This window comes from Chiloscyllium plagiosum, unplaced genomic scaffold, assembly GCF_037043375.1.
Source record: "Chiloscyllium plagiosum isolate Xiang-an unplaced genomic scaffold, Cpla_swu_hap1 HiC_scaffold_27, whole genome shotgun sequence".
Taxonomy (NCBI): Eukaryota; Metazoa; Chordata; class Chondrichthyes; order Orectolobiformes; family Hemiscylliidae; genus Chiloscyllium; species Chiloscyllium plagiosum.
Genome location: NW_028270165.1, coordinates 58622458 through 58640217, shown reverse-complemented (window position 1 = coordinate 58640217; position 17760 = coordinate 58622458). Strand labels below are relative to the sequence as shown.

General features: G+C 44.9%; 1 protein-coding gene across 1 annotated transcript in view; it reads left to right on the top strand.

Annotated features, from left to right (window-relative positions):
- Positions 1–17760, top strand: part of LOC148144269 (uncharacterized) — a 108314-nt gene that overhangs the window by 1446 nt on the left and 89108 nt on the right. The window lies entirely within an intron of this gene.

Genomic DNA, 17760 nt, shown 5'->3' with positions numbered 1-17760 from the left:
AGGAAACTGCTGTTGTGGCAAATGATTCACTCAGTCATCGCAGCTGCATCCTTTACCCGGTCTGGCCTACACGTGGCTGCAGACCGACAGCAGTGTGGTTGAGTCCACCTGCTTCGCCCCACTTCTTTCCCTCCCGGCACATGGGCGGGGAGAAACTTACTTGGAGACAAGGTCTGGGTTGAAATCGCTGAGAGAAGCAATACTTCCTCCGGGTTAAGGCTGTACCAAGGATCCAGTTACAAAGGGACAAGTCAGTGGTGACCAATAGTAAAGAAAGTGGGGTGGGGGGCTGTGCTTTGACCTTGAGCTGTTAAAAAACAGCTACTTTTTCAACACCTTTTTGCTGAGGTGATCTGGAGCTGTCACAAAGTTGGGTCACAATAAAGGTAACCTGAACTTACTGCTGGGCTCAGACTTTGAAAGCTTTGAGCTCCAACAGGTTTTTGTTTTAAAGCTGCTCATTTCTCTCAGCCTCCTGCACTAAGTTTCCAATGTCGTGTATCAGATGGAGCAGTGAATGAGTATCGTTAGAAATTGTAAATCTTTCAGGAGTGTAGAGTGCGTCGTTTCATCGTCATTGTAAAGTTTACTGGCAGCACCAAGGTGTGGGCTGTGTTCGCGAGATATGATGTGGAGATGCCAGCATTGGACTGGGGTGGATAAAGTTATAAATCACACAACACCAGGTTATAGTCCAACTGGTTTCTTTGGAAGCACTAACTTTCGGAGCGCTGCTCCTTCATCAGGTAGCTGTGGAGCAGGATCATAAGACACATATTTTATTGCAAAAATCACAGTGTCATGCAACTAATAGGATATATTGAACAAACCTAGAGTGCTGTTAAGCCATTCATCTTTTAGAATGGGTTGCAGGTTTTAGTTCGTTAATACGTAAATCCCAGAACTACTTTTAAGTCATAGTCTTGAGATGACTTATGGTTTTTTTTTTAAAAAAAGTGATATCTTAGCTCAGACAATGCATTACAGGTGTGAGCTTCGAGTCTATCAGTATCCCAATCTTGAATCAGACTGGTTCTATTTCCAAAATAGGAATTTATAAGATTCTGTGCTTTTTGAGCAAAATTGAATGTATCTGCAAATATAATTCTGCCAAATTCACCCCATAGCGTTGTGCATGAGAGTGTGATTGTGTGCATGTCAGTTTGTGCATGCGAGTATGCGTAAGACTGTGTGAACATTTGGTAAAGTGTGAGTGTGATGGAGTATAAGCCTGAGAGAGTGTTCGAGGGGGTGGGGTGTGTGTACATGTATGTGACTGAGAGAGGGAGCGTGTGTATGAGAGAGGTATGAACAAAAGCGAGCAGTTGCGTTTTGCGAAAACGAGGAAGGGCAGGACTTGTACAGTTAATGGTAGGGCCCTGGGTCATGTTGTAAAACAGAGACATTGGGGGAGTTAGGGTACATAGTTCTTTGAAAGTTGCATCATTGCTAGACAGGGTAGTTAAGAAGGCATTCAGCAGCATTGCCTCCACTGTTCACACCATTGAGTTGGGACATCTTGTTGAGGTACAGAATGTTGGTGAGGCCACTTTCCGGGTACTGAGTACAGCTCTGGGTGACCCTGTAAGAGGAAGAATACTATTAGAGAGGGTTTGGTAAAGATTTACCAGGACTGGAGGGTTTCAGTTGCAAGGAGAGGCTGGGACTTTTTTCACGAGAACACAGGAGGTTGAGGGGTGCACTCACTGAGATTTATAAAATCATGGAGTGGAGGTAAGATGAATAGAAAGGGTCTTCTTAGTGTAGGGGAGCTCAAAGGTAGGAGGCATTTTTTTAAGGTGAAAAGAGAGGTGTAAAAGGAACTGGGGAGTAACGTTTTGACAGAGGGTGGTTTACATGAGGAATGAACTTGCTGAGGAAATGGGAGATGCAGGGACAGTTACAGCGTTTAAATTACATTTCGATGGGTACATGAAAAGAAAGGTTTAGAGGATTATGGGCCAAATACAGGCAAGTGGGACGAGTTCAGTTTGAGAATCCATGGATGATTTGGACCAAAGGGTCTGTTTCTGTGCTGTATGTCTCTCTGAATCAGAAGTGAAACGAGTGGAATTCTGAAAGGGGCTTGACAGGATAGACGCAGATAAAATGTGCCTTTGTTGGGGAGGGTCACAGAATCCTGACAATATGAAAGCAGGCCATTCAGCTCATCTATTCCACATTGGCCCTCCATACTGCATCCCATCCATACACGCCCCCTTACTCCATATTTTCCATGGCTAATCCACCCGAACCTGCACATCTCTGGACACTGTGGGTAATTTAGCACTGCCAATCCACCCTAATCTATAATTTACCTTCTCAAGAATGTAATCTAGGTACAGAGCTTTTCTAAGAAAAATGTCAGTCTGACTGGACATTGGGACACAAACAGAATTCACACCTCTCTTCGAAAAGCTCTGCATTTCAATGGCATTCTTGAGAAGGTAATTAAAACCAAACTCTGGGATTAACATACCAAAGAGCAGAAACCCATTCTAAAAGATGAAAGATTTAATCTAAAATTGTTTAATGTATCACATTTCCATAATACTTGACTCCTTTGACTATAAATTCCGTGACCATGATCTCATTCTCCACAACCACCTGATTAAGGAGCAGTGCTCCAAAAGATAGTGCTTCCAAACAAATCTGTTGGATTATAACCTGGTGTTGTGTGATTTTTAACTTTGTCCATGGAAACTCATGAGTTGTGGGACTGGTAACAGTTGTCATTTTGTGATCTGTCCAAGTGAAATTTATCCTCTGCGCAGGCACAGGTGAACAGTCTGTTCTTTGACTTTGGGGATGACCAGGCTGGCAGTTATTAAATGCTTATGTTAACCAGCAGAAGCAAACTGTAGATCAGCAATCGTTACTCGATAGCCCTGGTCATCCTGTTGGGTCAACAGAGAGAGAGAGGGAGAGGATGTCACATCTAAAGTGCATACAGAAAAGTTGTTTTGCTTGTTCAGTCAGTTGAGTTGGTTCTGCACTCAGATGAGAGTAGATACTGCATTTCATGGATCATAATTAAACACTATGATGGAACACCTTAATTTCAAGGAACGCTGAAAGGGCAAATTGAGCTGTAACCTTGAAGAGAGATGTTCTTCCATTTCTAACCTTGGATAACCCAACTGAGACATTTTTACTGATAGCTCCATTATCATTTTACTGCTGGATGTTTTTCAGGGCAATTAATTTCTGGGAGAAAATTTCTACCCTGGGAAGGCAGGGAAATTTAAAGAAAAGGCTGTTAAAAGCATTTTAACTGTGGCCCCACGAGCTCTCGTGGGAGCAGTGCATTTGCTATAAACATTTCAGAGAAATTCTGTCGAACTGTTGGACTGAAAATAGTTTCCCCATTGAATGTTAAACAGCTATTGAGAACATTGCACATTATAAAGTGCGTTCCTGAGGACCGGAGGAGGATTGAACTTGCCAACGTGAACAACACTTTGCAGAGAGAGGAAATTTCTCAGGATTGAAGAGGTTGATAGAAGTCAACAATTGTCAAATTATTTCATGAAAAGTACAGCTGGTATGGGGAGATGATTGGGGATCACAGAAGAGGAGTATCTGTAATGAGCAAATAGAAACAAACCCTTCAGTCCAGGCCAACCAGATATCCTAAAGTAACCTAGTGACCCATTTGCCAGCATTTGGCCCATATCCCTCTGATTCCTTCCTTATTCATGTTCCCATCCAGATGCATTTTTTCTTCTTCAGAGAATACTTGGGTGAGAGCCAAGATATTGCTATTGCTCATCCTTTCCCTTCGTGCTAATTGTAGCTGGAGAAGCCTGAAATCTGAAAAGGATTTCCTGAAAAAAACATTGATTCAAGGTTGGGCTCAGTGATGGATTTTCTAAAGCTTTGCTATTGTAGTTTTCAATTTGACAAAAAAACTTTCAGTCATTGTTGTCCAAGACAGAGTAGATATTCATTTAAGATATAATTGAGATATATATGTTCTTTACAATGTTTTTCCTTCATTACCAGTGATTGTCTGTCATTGGTACATTGAGCATCATCTTTTTGTGATTCAACAGATATGATTTGAATTGAATTCTGTAAGATGGTTTTGTATTTTATTTAACTTTGTGTTAAAGATTTCATTTTCATGACTTTATTAAAATATCTTAATGTATTATAATGAAGCAGCTAACTTATTCTGAAATTATTTCAATTAGTTGGTCAATTGCCAAATAATAGCTGCATAACTGTTGTAAATATTGATACACAGGAAAGCTATTTTGTTTAATATATTTGTAAAGATCTTATCAAAACTATAAAATTGTTTTTTATAGGAAATAAAATTTGCAGTGTTTTATTAAATGGTTGAAAGTAACTTTGCACTTAATTGCTCTGTTTGGGATTAAACATTGTGACTTTAAAGATTATTTTTATCAGAGTTAAGGGTGAGTGTATTAACAAACGAATGTTGCCATTTGCTCTTGAATTACCTCAAGCTCAATTTGAAATTCTTGAATGAGTTGAATAAGGTGTACAAAGTGAATATTTATTGCACTTTGCTGAAATTCTCTGCACTCACAATGTATTTGGTTAAACAAGATATGTAACTCTCCTGATAACTTTGTATTTCTTTGATATTTTGTTTGTCAGTTTCTATTATCACAATCTCTTTGACGTTGTTATATGTATTTAATCCTTAGATTGGTTGTGTCTTTAATTGTGAAACAGACTGAAAATTCACAACTTCACCAAATGCCAAAATATTTTTTAGGATGTTTGGGCAGAATCATTCCTGAAGAAGGGCTCATGCCCGAAACGTCGATTCTCCTGCTCCTTGGATGCTGCCTGACCTGCTGCGCTTTTCCAGCAACACATTTTCAGCTCTGATCTCCAGCATCTGCAGTCCTAACTTTCTCCTCCGAGGACAAGATGAGGTTGAGTTGCAAGGCCTACTGGCTTGCACTCTCCCCGACAAAACGGAGACTTTGGGAGGAGAACAAAAATTGGAAGTTTACTTAAATATGGATGCTCCCATTTATCTCTCTCAAAAGGCAATTGTTTGGTCCATCAAATTTGTAATGGCTCTTTTATAGAGTCATAGAGATGTACAGCACAGTATTCGTCCAGTAACAGAGTGACCAGAACTGTACTCAGTACTCTAGAAGTGACCTCACCAACATCCTGTACAACATTAACATGATGTCCCAACTCCTATACGCAGTGGGGGGAACAATAAAGGCAATAGTGCTAAATGCCGCCTTAACCACCCTGTCCACGAATTATGCAACTTTCAAAGAACTATGTATCTGAATGCCCCTCCACCCCAATGTTTCTCTGTTTCACAATATGGTCCTGCCCACCCTTGTTTTAGGAAAATGCAAGCCCTCACTTTTATTCATACCTCTCTCACAGCTAAGCGATGAAGGAGCAGTGTTCCGAAAGCAAGTGCTTCCAAATAAAGCACTGTTGGATTATAACCTGGTGTTGTGTGAATTTTAACTTTGTACACCCCAGTCCAACACCGGTTCCTCCACATCGTTTCTAGTATACAGCCCACACCTCCCGGTGCTGCCAGTAAACTTTACAATGCTGATGTAACAACACAGTACCTGCACTCCTGAAAAGTTTACAATTTCTAATGATACTAGCTCCTCATTCACTGCTCCATCTGATACACGACATTGGAAACTTAGTGCAGGAGGCTGAAAGAAATGAGCAGCTTTAAAACACAAACCTCTTGGAGCTCAAAGCTTTTAATGAGAGCTTGAGCCCGGTGGTAAGTTCAGGTAACCTTTATTGTGACAACTTTGTGACAGCTTCAGATCCCCCAGTAAAAAGACATGGAAAACGTAGCTGCTTTTTAAACAACTCTCGGTCAAAGTGCGCAAACACCACCCCACCTCACTTCCTTTACTATTGGTAACCACCAAGTTGTCCCTTTGTAATTGGATCCTTGGTACAACCTTAATCCAGAGGAAGTGTTGCCTCACTCAGCAATTTCAACCCATACCCTGTCACCATGTAAGATTCTCCCAGCCCATCTGCTGGGGGAGGGTGGTTGGAGAGTTGGGGCAGTGTAGAGTCAACAAGATTGCTGTGGGTCTGGAGTCAGCTGTTGGTGAGACCAGGTAAAGGATACAGCTAGGGTGACTGTGTGAATCCTTTCCTCAAAAGGATGTGAGTGAATGAGATGGGATTCGTAACCACCCCCGCCCTCTCAGCCATCACTCCTTCAATCCCCCTGCAATGGCATATGAACTCGCTGGTGCCTCTGCAGGTGGCAGGAGTGGGTGAAAACCTTCCCACACTCTGAGCAGCTGAAGGGCCTCTCCCCAGTGAGGACTCGCTGGTGGGTCAGCAGGATGGAGGCCCGAGTAAAGCCCTTCCCTCACTCTGGGCAGCTGAAGGGCCTCTCCCCTGTGTGGACCAGTCGGTGCCTCAGCAGGTGGAGGAATCACTGAAGGCCTTCCCACAGATGCAGCAGGAGAATGGCCTCTCCCCAATGAGTCTACAGGGCAGACAGGGCACGAAAGCCTTTCCCACAGTTGCCACACTTCCACGGTTTCTCCATGGGGCGGGATTCCTCAGGTTTCTCCATGGCTGCAAACAATCGTGTGTACAGCTCCTCCCTGGCGTGAATTCCTTTTTCCAGGCCGTATAACTGTTTCAGGCTCCACACACAATGCGCTGCAACAGTAGGGTCTCTCATCCAGTCCCACTGATGCTGAAAATGTCCTGCAACAGGAACCATAAAGCTTTGCTCCTTCTCACAGAATCATAGTTGAAAATTGTTGCAGTCCCGATGGATTGAGTGACTGTCAGACATTGACATCAAAGTGAGGACTGCAGATGCTAGACAGTGAGTGTCGAGAAGTGCAGCACTGGAAGAACACAGCAGGTCAGGCAACATGAGAGCAGCAGGAGAGTCTGTTTTGGGCATAAGGCCTTCAGCTGTTCAGTTTGAAACTTCAGATCTCAAATATTCTGTGAAAAGAGATTATAAAAGTCATCACTGTCAGTCCAGGGTAGACATCTTTGGACTGTGGGAGGAAACTGGAGCATCCAGAGAAAACCCACACAGACACTGGGAGAATGTGCAAATTCCACACAGACAGTCGCCCAAGCCGGGAATCGAACCCAGGTTCCTGGCGCGGGGAGGCAGCAGTGCTAATCACTGAGCTACAGTGCCGTCCCCTCCACAAATTTGAAAACACCATGCCACTTACTCTCTTCCCCCTCTGTGCTAACTCATTCTCCTGAAGGTGCTGATTCAGGATCTTACAAGGGCAGAACAGCAAAAATGTCAAGACTGACATCTCTCTGACTTTTGGATAACTCCATCTGAAAGTTAATATCTTTCACAACACTGGGATCCTGCTGAGAGTGAGCAGGTCTGATTTTGGGAAGCAAATAAAATGTGTGTCAATTCAGGGTGAACCTGCCACGCAGCTTCTTGAGGAGCAACCAGACGTGAAATGGTTAACGTCCCCAGGAAGGTGGGAGCAAAATGAGACCATCAAGGCATTAACACAGACACACTTCAGTCAAACTCTTCTGCTCCCCGTAAGGGCATGACATACTTGAAAGCTGCTCTGAAAGTCCAGTCTTCACAACCACACTTTTGCTTTCACCGAAGACAATTAGCACCAGACAGCACCGAAACAGACCCTTTGGCCCACCTCATTTGAGTTGACCAGATATCCTAAATTAATCAAGTCACATTTGCCATTATTTGGCCCCTATATTGGCCGGATGGTGGCAGGTGGGATTAAATTGGATTGGCTATCTTGTCGGCATGGACGAGTTGGACCGACGAGTCCGTTTCCATTGTGTACACCTCTATGACACCAGTCGCATTTACTATCACTTGGCCCCTATCTGTCTGAACCATTTGTATTCATGCACCCATCCAGATGCCTTTTAACTGTTGTAATTGTACCAGCCCCCACCACTTCATCCAGCAGCTCATTCCATACATGCACCATCCTCTCTGTGAAAAAGCTGCCCCTGAGATCTTTTTTACATCTCCTTCACCCTCACCTGAAACCTATTACCCTTGAGTTCTGGACTTCCCCATCTCAAAGAAGAAGCCTTGTCTACTTCCCCTATCCATGCCCCTCATGATTTTATAAATGTCCATAATGTCACCTATCAGACTCTGGCGCAATGGGGAAAACAGCCCTACCCCATCCTTCTGTCCCTCCTCACCCGAGTATTTAAGACACCTACCTGAGTTTACAGAGTCTGCTCCCTCCCTGGATTCACTTCAGTTGCTACAAGTGAATAGATTTCCCCCCTCCCCGCTCTCTCTCTCTCACAGGAGGAAGAGTTGCCCAGAGGGAAGGAGCTACACCCTGAAACTGACAGGGTCACTTCCGCGTTGTGACGCCATCAATGGGTTGGGGTGGGGTAGGGTACGGGAGAAGGTGCGAGAGAAAGGGGAGGGGCGGTCTCCAGGGCTCAGCCAGCAGCGGGACCCAACACTGCGCCTGCGCTGCCTTGCACAGTTTCCAGAAATTCCCTTCCCTCCAGAGAATCCCCACAGTGTGGAAGCAGGCCACTCGGCCCAACAATGCCACACCGACCCTCCCACGGGTAACCCACCCACACCCATTCCCCTACCCCTAGTGCTCTACATTTAGCCCCTGACTAATACACCTAACCTGCACATTCCTGGGCACTATGGGTAATTTAGCACCGCCAATCCACCCTAACCTGAACATCCCTGGGCCCTATGGGTAATTTAGCGTATCAAATCCCCACCCCCTAACCAGGACAAAGTTAAAAATCACAACACCAGGTTATGGTCCAACAGGTTTATTTGGAAGCACTAGAATTTGGAGCTTTGCTTCTTCATTAGGTGGTTATGGAGAATAAGTCACAGAATTTATAGAAAAACATTATAATGACCTGTCATTGAAATGATATATTGAACAAACCTGGATTGTTAAGTCTTTCATCTTTTCGAATGGGTTGCAGGCATTATTAATATGTAAATCTTGAACTTCCTGTAAGGCACCTTCTTGAGATAACTTAAGGCTTTATAACAAAAAGTGACACTTCAGCTCAGCTGTGCAAAAATATACATTCACTCCCATGGACTTATGTTTGCGTGTGCATGAGAGAGAGAAAATGTTTATTTCCATCCTGAATGTCTTTATATCTATTCGAGAACAGATGCCTCATTTCTGTTGATGTAAATATTGTTGTAAATCATAGCTGGGTACTAATAGTTAGAGGAAAGGGAGAGAGAATTCCTCAGGTTGGGCACTATAAGAATCCTGGGAGACCCCCATTTCTGGTTTACTTCCCCTAATGAACAAACATTAAGCATGAGCACCTATTTCTTTCAAATTTGGTTTCATTTTTTTTGTTTGATTCCCTGCTATGATTACACTGTGTCTGGATGGTTGACAGGCTGGGAGATTGTGGGTTGGGACTTAATTGACTGAATGCTTTATTGTTCCAGAAGGTATAAAGGGGGAGGGGGGGTCAAAGCTTCAGCAGAAATCCCGCAGAGCTGAGAACAGACCGACATCTTACTCCGTGGGAACAGAACAGAGAAATCAAAACCTGAAATCTGACCTGACACCAGCTGACCCTGTGATCAGTGCTTTCATTAGCAGGGCTGAAAATATGTTGCTGAAAAAACGAAGCAGGTCAGGCAGCATCCAAGGAGCAGGAGAATCGACGTTTTGATTAGCAGAGCCAACCCTCTACCTTTACCTAGTGTCCCATTTGACTACCCCCTTGATATTCAGGATCCAATCCTTGTCATCCTGAAGCCATGTCTCTGTAAGGAGTCTCAGATCATATTTATTCTCTTCAATGTGTGCAGTCAATTCATTCGCTTTTGTTACAATGCAACACACTTTCAGACACTGTTTTTAGTTTCAATTTTTGTGATCCTTAGAATCCAATTTTGATTGCTGAAATATTTGCTCTCCTTGTCCCTTTCTGTCATTCTCTGATGTTCATTTTCCACACGACTACATTGCTCACGGGCCTTGATTTGGATTGGCCATGCTAAATTGCCCATAGTGTCCATAGATGTGCAGGTTAGGTGGGTTAGCCATGGGAAATAGTAATAGAAGCAGGAGTAGGCCCATTTGTCCCGTCTCGCCTGCTCAGCCATTTATTAAGATCATGGCTGATCTATCCATTGTCCCAGCTCCTCCTCCCTGCATTGTCCCAACTAGCCTTAATTCCCCTACTATTGCAAAACCCCATCCAACTGTGTCTTAAATATACTTAATGAAGCTGCCTCGACTGCTTCCTTCGGCAGAAAATTCCATAGATTCACTACTCTCCAGAAAACACAATTCCTCCTCATCTCTGTCCTAAATCTACTCCTCCTAATAATTAGGCCTGGTTTCATTCACCAGCAGAAATGACTCAATAGGTAGGGCTTCATCTCCACAGTGCAATGAATTCCCACTTTCCACCAAAATCCCGGATGTACTCACTCACTCAGTTGCTGTCTCACAAATGCAAGATTTCACTGCAACTTCTTCTGCTCCCATTAAGGGCAAAACATCTTTGAAAGCTGCTCTGAAACTCCAGCCTTCACAATCACACTTCTGCTTTCACCGAAGAAAATTAGAGTCATACAGAACGGAAACAGACTCTTTGGTCCAACTTGTCTGGCCAAACAGATATCCTAAATTAATCTAGTCCAATTTGCCTACATGTGGCCCATATCCCTCTAAACCCTTCCTATTCATGTACCCATCCAGATGCCTTTAAAAATTCTCAAACATATGCCTTCTAGTTATGGACTCTCCTACCTTGGGGAAAAGACCTTGGATATTCACCCTATCCATGCCTCTGATGAATGTCTATAAGGTCACCCCTCAGCCTCCAATGCTCTCAGGAAAATATCCCCAGCCCATTGAGCCTCTCCCTGTAGCCCAAACCCTCCAACTCTGACAGCAGCCTTGTAAATCTTTTCTGACCCCTTTCAAACTTTCACAACCGGGTGCTCCGGTTTCCTCCCACAGTCCAAAAATGTGCAGGTTCGGTGAATTGGCCGTGCTAAGTTGCCCGTAGTGTTAGGTGAAGGGGTGAATGTAGGGGAATGGGTCTGGGTGGGTTGCGCTTTGGCAGGTTGGTGTGGACTTGTTGGGCCAAAGGGCTTGTTTCCATGCTATAAGTGATCTAATCTAATCTAATCTAATCTTTTTTATAACAGGGAGACCAGAAATGAATGCAGTTTTGCAAACGTGGACTAACCAATGGCCAATACAGCCACAACATGACCTCCCAATTCCTGTACTCTCTACTCTGACCAATAAAGGAAAGCATACCAAACACCTTCTTCACTATCCTGTCTACTGCTGACTCCACTTTCAAGGAACTATGAACCTGCACTCCAAGGTCTCTTTGTTCTGCAACACTCCCCTTAACTGTGTCAGTCCTGCCTGGATTACTCGTCCAAGATGCAAACCACACATTTCTCTAAAGTAAACTGTCACTCCTTGGCCCATCAGCCCATCCGATCAATTCTAATTCATAGTGAACTCTCTTTCCTCTCTTATTCCCTCAAAGTTGAAAATCTCCATCCCATACGCACTCCCTGTATTCTCAGTTTGCTCACCTAATCCCTGCCTTTCGGTATCCTGAAGGGTCTGGTTCATGCTGATACACAGGCCCACACTAAGGGGGGTTCTAATTGAAACATAAAGAATACTGAATGGCCTGGACAGAGTGGAAGTTGGGAAGATGTTTCCATTGATTGGAGGGACTAGAACCAGTGGGTACAGCCTGAGAGTAAAGGGAAGACCTTTTAGAATGGAGGTAAGGAGAAGTTTCTTCAGCCAGAGCGCGGTGAATCTGTGGAATTCATTGCCACAGAAGGCTGTGGAGGCCAGGTCACTGAGGATATTTAAGACTGATAGAGACGTTCTTGAGTATCAAGATGATGGAGGGTTATAGAGACCAAGTGGGAGAATGTGGTTGAGAAACCTATCAGCCATGATTGAATAGCAGAGCAGACTTTGGATGCCCTAATTTCTGCTCCGATGACTTATGTTCTCTTGCTTTCCTGGACACAGCGTGAGAGAATTGGAAGCAGCAGTAGGCCATTTGGTCTTTCAAGTCTGCACCGACATTCAACAGATTGGTTGTGAATCTGCCGACATCAAGCTGAATAGGCTGGGACTTGCTCACTGGACCACATGAGGTTGAGAGGTGACCTTACAGAGGTTTATAAAATCATGAGGGGGATAGATGAGGTGACCGCTGGGTATCCTTTCCCTAGGGTGGGAGTTTCAAGATTAGGCAGTAAATTTGAAGGTGAGAGGAGAAAGATTTTACAAAGGCAGGAGGGGCACCTTTTCTTTTACACAGAATGGTTTGTGTGTGGAATGAATGTCCAGAGGAAGTGGTGAATGCAGGTACAGTAACAACATTTAAAAACCATTTGAATAAGTACATGAATAAGGAAGGTTCGGATGGATATGGGTCAAACATAGGCAGGTGGGACTAGTTTAGTTTGTGAATATAGTTGACAGGATTATTTGGACTGAAGGGTCTGTTTCTGTGCTGTATGGCTCTGTAACTGTTCTATATTGGTCTTAAAATCATTTTCTTGCCTTCCCCCATTAACATCCACTTTTTTATTGTTCCAAAATCAGATGAACTCAGCCTTGAATAATATTCAATGACCCTCTAACTGCAGGAAGATATCCCCACTTCTGAACTCTATTCCTGTTGCTAATATACCACTTGCCTTGCTGATTGCTTGCTGCACCTGTCTGACAACTGGCAGTGACTGGTGTAGAAGGACATTGATTATTTGTACAGCCATACATCATTCTTGATGAAGGGATCGTGCCCGGAACGTCAACTCTCCTGCTCCTTGGATGCTGCCTGACCTACTGTGTTTTCCAGTGCCACACTTTGACTTGGATCTCCAGAATCTGCAGTTCTCACTTTCTCCACATCCCAATACATCACCATTTAAACAATACACCTCCTTTCTGCTTTTTTCACAGTAATGGCTATTACTTCACAATGTGGTACTGCATTTGCTGTGTGTTTGTCAATTGTGGTCTTCTCTACATCGGGGATACAGAGCGTAAACTTGTGGAATAGTTCGCCGGTCATCACAGCCAGGTCCACAGAGGCCAACCAGACCTCCCAGTCACCACCCATTTTAATTCCCCTTCCCACTCCCTTTCTGACAAGAACATTTTAGGCTTCCTCTATTGCCACAATGAACCAAACCGCAAATTGGGGGAACAACACCTCATCTTCCGCCCGGGCAGCCTATGGCCTGCAGAACTCAACATCAAGTTCTCCAATTTCAAATAACCTCCTTTTTCATCCCCTGACTCCCTTCTCAGCCCCTTGCACCTCATTTCCACTCCTTCCTGCCACCAACCCGATTTCTTCCTCCCATTGAATAATCAGGTCGTACCCTCTCCCTCTCTTCACTTATCCCCACTTTAGCCCCCGGCCCTGGCACCCATCCCCAATCCTGAAGAAGGGTTACACCTGAAACATCGACTTCTCCACTTCCTGATGCTTCCTGGTTTGCTGTGTCCTTCCAGCCTCCTGCCTGTCTATTTTGCCAATTGAGACACAGACCTCGACCACGTTTCCAGAGTCTGTCACCTCCCTGGGTTCACTCCCTTTCCTTTCAGTTGCTGCAAGTCAACAATTGAACCCCAGAATGAAACAGAAATGGAAAAGGGGGCGAGAAAAGAGAGTGCCGTACTCACAGATCTTGGACAGAGGAAAGATTTTGCAGTCTGGGTGAAGCTCAATGTTGATTCAGAAAGAGAGGAGCAGGAGCAGCAGCTTCAGAAACTCATGGTCGATCTTCCGCATTCAGACAATGGGCTGGCTCTGATTGGCAGGAGGACCAGTCTCCTTCCGGTCCTCCGTGGTTTCCTATTGGGCCAAAGGAAAGTCACATGCCATTTTTCGGGAAGCGATCAGCATGCCCACAGTTTTGCTGACACCGGAAAACATGCGTAGTCCGCTCACTGCGGGTGCTGGTGTTTTCAGAGTTCAAAGGTCAATAGGGAAAAAAGGGGTAGAGCCACAGTTTGTTTTTTCCCTGTGATACGACATTTTATTGCTTTTGCAATCTGTCTGGCTGCTCAACCTGTATGCGTCTTTTCCCCAGGGTAGGGGCAGAGGTTTAGGGTGAGAGGGGAAAGATTTCTGATGGGCAACCTTTTTGCACAGAGGGCGGTGCATGCATGGTATGAGCTGCCATAGGAAGTGGTGGAGGCTGGTACAATGATAATGTTTAAAATGCACCTGCATGGGAACATGAATAGGAAAGATTCAGAGGGATAAGGGGCCAAATGCTGGTAAATGGGTCACTAGATTAATTTAGGATATCTGGTCGGCGTGGACCGAAGGGGATGTTTCTGTGCTCTGTGACTCTATTTCTAGATAGTCGGAACCTACTTCACAAGACTAGGACTAGGCCATTCACCCTTTACAATCAAGATTAGAGTTCACCTAGAAATGCACAGCAGGCCAGGCAGCAACCGAGGTGCAGGAAAATCGATGTTTCGGGCAGGAGCCCTTGAATCCTGACAGGGGCAGAGGATTGGGGGTAGAGAGAGATTGGGAGGTACCGAGGGTGGTACAAGGAGAGAGAGAATGAGTGGGCTTGATAGAGAGAATGGGAGGGGGGAGAAGTGGGAACTGGCACGGAGCAGGGTGACACTAGGCACACGGATAGACAAGATGGCCGCTGAGCCATCCGTTGACCAACTTGACACACAAAAAGGCCCCCGGATCACAATACGGAGAGAAACAGCAGAGCAGATACAGATACTGCCTGGGGCCACCAGAATGTTAGCACAATGGACTCACAACCCAGTTGATTAGTTTAAGACGGGTGGGGTAGAGAATACACATGAGTAATGAACACTGCCCGCCGAAGTGTCTGGGTCCAGCCAACACCCATTATAGAAGTGCTAACAGCTTGACACAGACTCAATACCAAATGCTAATAGCCAGGGCTGCAGTAATCGTCCTTCTCAGGAAGAGCAATTAGCGCCCATTACTACAACAATGGATTTCCACACAGACATTGAAATTGACAATGTCTGCAGTGAAATTGAAAAGACTGTGCGGAAATTAACAAGGGCTATGCTGGAACTGACAAAGACTGTATGGAAACTATCAACGATTCTGCAATGATTACCATAAACAAAACATATGAGGGGCATGGATAGGATAAATAGACAAAGTCTTTTCCCTGGGGTCGGGGAGTCCAGAACTAGAGGGCATAGGTTTAAGGTGAGAGGGGAAAGATATAAACGGGACCTAAGGAGCAACGTTTTCATGCAGAGGGTGGTACGTGTATGGAATGAGCTGCCAGAGGATGTGGTGGAGGCTGGTACAATTACAACATTTAAGAGGCATTTGGATGGGTATATGAATAGGAAGGGTTTGGAGGGATATGGGCCGGGTGCTGGCAGGTGGGACTAGATTGGGTTGGGATATCTGGTCGGCATGGACGGGTTGAACCGAAGGATCTGTTTCCATGCTGTACATGTCTATGACTCAATGTTACAAAGACAATAATCTCATCACTGATCGATTGTATCATAATATGCATAAAAGTTTCTTGACATGTGCTCCGGGTCGAGAGAAGACCCGCAGCTGACACTGTGTTGTTGGTGTCTTTCTCTCCCCAGAGCTCCAGTATTTCATTATGCAATAAACCCTGTCATTGAACCCCAATTCTGTTGTTTTTCCCACAACAGGGGAGAGAGAATGGGTGAGGGTGGCAGATGGTGGGGGTGGGATGGGAGGGAGAAAGAGAGAATGGGTGATGGGGGGCTGGAAAAATGGACATGGGATAGAGGGTGTGATGAGAAAGAATAGATGGGGACACAGGGTGGGTAGGAGGACTAGAAAGGAGGAAGAGGGTGGGGAGAAAAACAACAGGGGTGCAGAGGGTTGCGTGAGAGAGAATGAACAGGGTGATCGGAGTATAGAGGGAGAATGGACAAGATGCTGGGGATGGAGAGAGAATGCACAGGGAAGCTGTGGGTGGTGGGGGGAATGGACAGGGGGCGCAGTGAGTGATAAAGATCAAAAAGGTTGATGAAAGTCAACAGTTATCAGATTGTTTCTAGAACAGAAAAGCTTGCACTGGAGAGTCGAAAAGAGGGGTGTCTTGTATGTATTCCTTCAATTAGTTTTGAAATATTGTTTGTGTGTCTTAATTGTTAAGCCATACCAGGCACATATAAAAATGGCTATGGTTGTTGGAGGTCAGTCATCTCAGCTCCAGGACGTCTCCGCAGGAATTCATAGGGTAGTGTCCTAGGCTCAACCATCTTCATCAAAGACCTTCCTCCATCATAAGGTCAGAGGTGGAAATATTCGCCAATAATTGTACAATGTTCAGCACGATTCACATCTCCTCACAAACTTCAGTTTGAAATGCAACAAGACCTTAACAATACCCAATGGGCTGACGAGTGGGAAGTAACATTTATGCCATGCCAATGCCATACAATGACTCATCCCCAAAAGAGATAGTCTGACCACTGCCCCGTGATATTCAATAGTGTTAATGTCACTAAACACCCCACTATCAACATCCTGGGGTTTACCATTGACCAGAAACTCAACTAGACTAACCACAGCCACAATGGCAACAAAAACAGGTTATAGGTGGCTCAGTGGTTAGCACTGCTGCCTCATAGCACCAGGGGCCCAGGTTCAATTGCTGCCTCGGGTAACTGTCTGTGTGGAGTTTGCACATTCTCCCTGTGTTTGTGTGGGTTTCCTCCTGGTGTCCCGGTTTCCTACCACAGTCCAAAGATGTGCAGGTTAGGTGAATTGGCCATGCTAAATTGCCCATAGTGTTGGGTGTATTCGTCAGGGGTAAATACAGGGTAGGGGAATGTGTGTGGGTGGGTTGCTCTTCGGAGGGTTGGTGTGGATTTGTTGGGCTGAAGGGCCTGTTTCCATAATGGTAGGTAATCTAATCAGGTCAGGAATACTGCGGCAAGTAACTCACATCCTGACTCCCCAAAACCTGTCCATCTTCGACAAGGCACAAGTCAGCAGTGTAATGGAATACTCTCCCACCAGCTTGAATGGGTGCAGCTTCAACAGCATTCAAACAGCTTGATACCATCCAGTACAAAGTCGCCCGCTTGATTGGAAGCATCTCCACATACATCCACTCCCTCTGCCCCATTGTTGAGAAGCAGTGGTGTATCCGATCTACAAGATGCACCACAGAAATTCACCAAAGATACTTAGAAAATACCTTCCACACCACAAACCACTTCCATTTAGAAGGACTAAAACAACAGATAGTTGGGAACAGAACCTCTTGCAAGTACCCCTCCAAGCCACTCACCATCTTGACTTGGAAGCAACTTGATGTTCCTTTAGTGTCGCTGGAGCTAAATCCTGGAATTCCCTCCATAAGGGCATTGTAGGTCACCGTATAGCATTTGGACCACAGCAGTTGAAGAAGGCAGGTCACCACCACCTTCTCAAGGGGAAATAAATGCGGGCCAGCCAGCAATGCTCATGCACCACGAATAACCTTTAATAAATGGTTGAAACAGAGGGTTGGAACCCGCAAATTAAAAAAAAAGAAATCGACGTTCAGGTGGGACAGATGTCGGGCTTTGATTCAGTCCTTATTTGGGGACAGATAAAGAGCGATGTGCTGACACTGACTTGGAAATAGAGTTTAAAGTTGAACAGCTGTAGCGTTTCACTCAGTGTATCAATTTAAAATCGATTAAAGATTGGTTCACCGACGTATACGTTACCAAC